Below are 5,553 nucleotides of genomic sequence, written 5' to 3' on the forward strand. Positions count from 1 at the left end.
GCTTTTTGGCTATATTAAGTTTATTTTGACTAGGTTTGGTGAGCTTAGTGGTTACACCGGTTGTACTATGGCAACCTCATGGCTAATGTTTTTCCACCCAATTTAATGTGAAATGATATTTTTTAAATGTAGTACCATCTTACATCATCAAATTAAAACCTATGCATAGAATCCTACTACACCATGCTTATTTGTACATAGAATAGTTCTACAATACATACTATCATAGAAATCCTACTACACCATGCTTATTTGTACAAATAATATCTCTACAATGCTTATTTGTACAAAGAATAGCTCTACAATACATACTATCAGTTTTTCATAATGTATAAATCTAAGAATACAAAGAATAGCTCTACAATACATACTATTAGTTTTTCATAATGTATAAATCTAAGAATATGTATCATCAAATTTTAATTAAAACCTATGGATATAAATCCTGTTACACCATGCTTATTTGTACAAAGAATAGATCTACAATACATACTATCATGTTTTCATAATGTAGAGACCTAAGCTTAGAAAATCTACTATACCATGCTTATGTTCAAACAAAACATAGTCCTTGTTTGTATATGAGAAAATCAAATTCAAGATCCCCATTCAAGTTCATGGTGGGATACATATGGGCTCTCAAAAAGATCAACACATAGACCTCCCCAAAAAAGAGAACAAAACTTATATGCTACCTAGTGGGCTACTCCTTTGCAGAATTTCTACCCTCTTTTGTTTGACTCTGCATCTAGATGTGCCTTTTGACAATCGCTTAAGGAACACATCCAACATGACATCATCAAACTCCATAGAGACACAATGTCTTCTAAGCTCCTTGCATGCTTTGGACCTACAAGCACATCCACAACTACATCTCCGGGTTGTGCGAAACAATGTAGCAAAAACCTACAAGCATATGGGATCTGATGTGATCTCACCAACAAGTCAAACATATTGAAGAAGGAAACATTAAATTTTTTAGGGTTTTTAGATTGCTACCTGCTAAGATCAATTTGCCTCTCAGCACCTCCATGTACACGCACTTGCTCATGTTTGCTCATTTTGGCCTCATCAAATGCACATTCTCTTATCTAATTGCTACCAGACATTGCAACATTGTCACCCATTGCCTTAGCTCCTAACCTATCAAATAAATTAGGTTGACAACGATCATGCTGAAACATACCAAGGACTAACTAATTCACCTATGAAAACCCACATTAGAAGTAGTTAGGAGCATGCACATAAGGTATATATCCCATCACAACCAAAGATCCATGGGATCACAATGTCCTTACCATTTCATGAGGCTCTTGCATAATGTACCCATTGTGGATATACATCATCTTGGTGCGATAGAGCCTAAACAAGCATGCATTGGCCGTCTTTTGTATCTTATAAAGGTCATTGGTAGTAGGCAGTACAAGTTGTTATGAACCAGCCTCCATCAGCTAGTATCTTGTCTGCAAGTGCAGGAGCTCCATGTACCAAGTCACGTCAATACATTCCATCATGGAACAATAACTTTATGACCACATTGTGATATAGGAGTGGAAGTTGGGTAATCAACTCAAACCATATTGGCTATCTTCTTTATAGGATCCCCTTTCCAAAGTAATCCAGATGAACTAGTCAACTTTAGGAAGTTTTGAACCTTTTTGGTTACTCTGCAAGGTGCACAAACATACTTAATAACAATAATGTCTCACCCTTTAGGCTAAAATTATGCAAAATAAAAAAGAATGCAAGATTTTTTGCTTACTTATGTGGTTCTCCAGCGTTTATTGCCCAACCAACATCTCCTATGTTAGCTTTAACCACACGATGGTATACTTGGTGACCTGCAGGCCACTTCCATTGGTAGATAATTCTAAAATGAAGGGTATAAAATCATAAAAATGCCATAGAATTTTGTAAAAATAAATCATACCATTTATGCCCTGGTCTTGTCTACAAACCCTTGCTGGCTCCCCTCTCCTGGGTGAAACTCCAAGCTTTTCTTTGCTCGTGGGTCTTGAGAAAACTTGGTCCTTTTGTCCTTTCGCTTTGATGCAGATCCCAAATCTATTACTTCTTGATTATTCTTCTTCACCCATTCATCAAACTCTATTGCATTTATAAAAGATGAGAATGTCGTCTACATCCAAAAATTAGGTCTATGCAACATGAAAATGTTGAGACATCTTACATTGTTGAAGGGGAATCTCAGTAGGGTGGATCTTATCACTTGGATAATCCAACCACCACCGAAGGCAAACCATAACCTCCCAATGAGTCATACCTCCAGTCGACCATTCATGTGGGTACATTGAGGTTGGCCCATTCTCCATTAGCCAATCCTGGCATTTTAATAAGAATAACACTTTTATAATAAAAAAATTCCATTATGCATCTTTCTATGCATAGAAATCAAATTTAATAAGAATATCACTTATAGTGAGTATCTTTCAGGTGATATCATAGCCGAGAAGAGAATTCCAAGTTTGTCTTTGATGCCCAATCAATTGAAAAGAGAGTTTGAAAGAAGCCCTCACCATTGGCAAGATTTGCAATAGATCGGAGCTTGTAGCCTCTATTCTTCACCTTGTCTTCTACTTTCTTTGCTAACTCCTCTTGTGCTTCTATGCATTCTTGATGAAGACTCTAAAGTAGAAAAGTCTACCTTAGTGAGCTCCTCATTAAACTTATTGTTATATTCCTCCTAGAAGATAAGACCCATCAATTTTAACAAATTACATGTGTACAATAGATCTTTTAAAAGTAGAAAACCATTAGGAGCTTACCCTTAGCACAAATTGTGAGAGAACCACCATAGGCATGTCATACCATGGCTTCATCCTAGCACTAGTTCTCTCTTTTGCCATCATCACCTCAAGATGTATTAGTTCTTCTTGGGTGAAGTAGAGCTTAAGGGTCTCCTTCTTGGCTTAGCCAAATTTTTGCATCAAGTATATGTCATGTGCAATGGTGTGGAACACATGAAGTTGTGAAAGCCTACAAAGAGATTATCATATCATTTTTTATAATTTTCACATAAGCAATTTGTGGAATGGGAAGGTTGGGTAGGATGCATACTTATTCATCTCTGTAAATTGTGAGAGAACCACCATAGGCATGACATACCATGGCTTCATCCCAGCACCAATTCTCTCTTTTGCCATCATCACCTCAAGATGTATTAGTTCTTCTTGGGTGAAGTAGCGCTTGAGGGTCTTCTTCTTGGCTTAGCCAGCTTTTTGCATCAAGTGTATGTCATGTGCAATGGTATGGGACACATGAAGTCATGAAAACCTACAAAGAGATTATCATATCATTTATAGAATTTTCACATAAGCAATTTGTGGAATGGGAAGTTTGGGTAGGATGCATACTTATTCATCTCTGAAAGTGCAAGGAGGACCTCCACTTCTTGTGTATGATCAAAACAGAGAAATTTGCAATGCATCCTGACATTCCTGTGTTTGTCAGTATGATGAGGAACCTATGCTTATGCGTTGCAACCATGCTTTTAAGTGATGGTTTCCATCCCACACAAGAAGTTTCTTTCCTTTGAGAGTTTGCCACTCATGGTTTTGTTGACATTCTGCCTCAAACTCTTCACACATTGTTGTCATACACAAGGCCCCAATGCTGAATATCCTCTTGGCTCACCACCACATGTTACTAGCCTTCCAAATGTGACAAGGAAGTCTCCTCTACTATACACATCCTTGGCTATCAAATTTGACTGGTAGTTCTTAAATATTACCACCCATATTCCTAATGGCCTCGTTGGCAATAAGCTTACAAAGAGGAATGTAGGGAGGCTCTGTTTGCTTCTTCAAATTGATGTTATCCATCACATCCTACAAGATGTTAGTTTGAATCACCTTCCCAAACTTGTTGTAGTCCACATTTCAATGTGCTCCCTTTTTCTTTTTTCACTTCCTTTCTTTGCCTCTGATGGTCCTTTTAAAGGTGCTGCCACCACTACCTCCTAAAGCATGTTTTCTCCATTGTCAGCAGTGTCCATGAGAGCACCTTGTGATGCACCTACCCGTCCACTTTGCACAAGCACCTCAGATGCAGTAGAGGCCTCTTGATCATTAAGCTATCAAATTGGCTGCAATTCCTTTATTTCCATCCTTCCTTTTTGTCTTGAGGTGATGTATGATAGGTCTGATGCTTTGTCCTTTTCCCTTTCCTCTCGTGATCTACATTGAGATCGTAGGGAGTACCGTGTGCTTGCACGACCCAAAGACATCTACAAATGAAATGAGTCAAGTAATAAAAAAATGATAATATTACATAAGGCAAGTAAGAGAAGGGCTTGATGCCCTGTGCAGCCACCGGGTGGTTTTCGCCCAGCAAAAACATTGCTTTGGCTGGAAGCGGGCAGAGTTTATCATCCAAGAGAAGGAGCGGGTGAAGAGGGAGAGAATGCAAAAATGGTGCTTTGGCTAGAATCGGGGGAGAGAACGAGAGAAGGAAATGCCACCCAACTGCCACACCGAATGGTTTCTGCTTGACAAAAATGAAGGGTTGGTTGGAGCCGGGCATAAGGTTGGAGTGGAAGTGATTCCATGAGACAGCCAATGGGTGGTTTTTGCCCTGCGCGAAAACATTGGCTTGGTTGAAAGCGGGCAGAGAAAATGGTTTCAAGGTGCCATGTGACAACCACACTGGTTGGTTTTCGCCCGGCAAAAACAATCTCTTGGCCGAGGATAATGGAGAAAGGCAGCTTGATGTAAACAAAATCTTTGCAAAAAACACAGAGGTAGGGCTGATGTAGAAAAAGGACATGAATGGGAGCTCGAGCACCTACCGTGAATGGATTCATTTGCACTTCTTCTCCTTTGTTGCTCTTCCTTACCTGCTTCTTCTCCTTTGCACCCTTGCTCTTCCTTGCTCTCCACTCTCTTTTTGGGATAAATTGTTTTCTCTTACACCCCTTACCACTCTTTATTAGTTAAACGAACAAATAATCCACATTAAGATTTGCCTCGACCTTTTAAACTTTCAGGACCACTTTTACTCGTTTTTTATTATGAGGCACAAATGGATCATTAATATGGTGATTGGGCACCCGTTTTTTAAAAACCTCTACATTGTTTTTTTAAAATACAACCTATTTGTTTCCTATGTCTTATATTACACCCCTTAAAAAAGCTTGTGAGTGGTTTCAAGGTTGTGCACCATCTTAAGAAATACCTATTGCTATGCCATATGATGTTGAAGATAGCCATGATAGTAGTGATGGGATTGACTGTATAGTAGGGTTATAACATTTATAACCTTTCTACTCTAAATCATAACTAATGAGGAAGATGAATTTCTCTGCCTTTGGATCCAACTTTGTTCTCGCTTCATTGGGAACATGCACATATACAATACACCCAAACACTTTCAAGTGAGACACATCTGGTTTTATGCGCCTGTAAACTTCTGTTTAGGTATCGTACCATGAACAACTATAGTGGGGGTCCTATTCATAATGTACACAATAGTTGCTATTGTTTCTGCCCAAAAATAATGTATCATATTCTTTTCACACATTAAGGCATGTGCCACTTC

The 5,553-nt window shown here is 38.7% G+C and overlaps 1 long non-coding RNA gene across 5 annotated transcripts; it reads right to left on the minus strand.

Annotated features, from left to right (window-relative positions):
* Positions 1-533: 533 nt before the first annotated feature.
* Positions 534-4,838, minus strand: LOC147637247 (uncharacterized). Of its 5 annotated transcripts, none has more exons than XR_015266364.1 (5): positions 4,805-4,838; positions 1,763-2,106; positions 1,299-1,667; positions 1,000-1,205; positions 534-906 (listed from the first exon to the last, which is right to left on the minus strand). It is a non-coding gene; the product is annotated as an uncharacterized LOC147637247 (long non-coding RNA). The 5 variants fall into 5 exon arrangements; XR_015266362.1 differs by lacking the exon at positions 4,805-4,838 and having other exon boundaries at positions 535-906; positions 1,763-1,841; positions 1,931-2,320; XR_015266363.1 differs by lacking the exon at positions 4,805-4,838 and having other exon boundaries at positions 1,000-1,098; positions 1,763-2,320.
* Between the last annotated feature and the right edge of the window lie 715 nt (positions 4,839-5,553).

Source organism: Cibotium barometz, chromosome 7 (genome assembly GCF_041138505.1).
Source record: "Cibotium barometz isolate CiBa-2024 chromosome 7, ASM4113850v1, whole genome shotgun sequence".
Taxonomy (NCBI): Eukaryota; Viridiplantae; Streptophyta; class Polypodiopsida; order Cyatheales; family Cibotiaceae; genus Cibotium; species Cibotium barometz.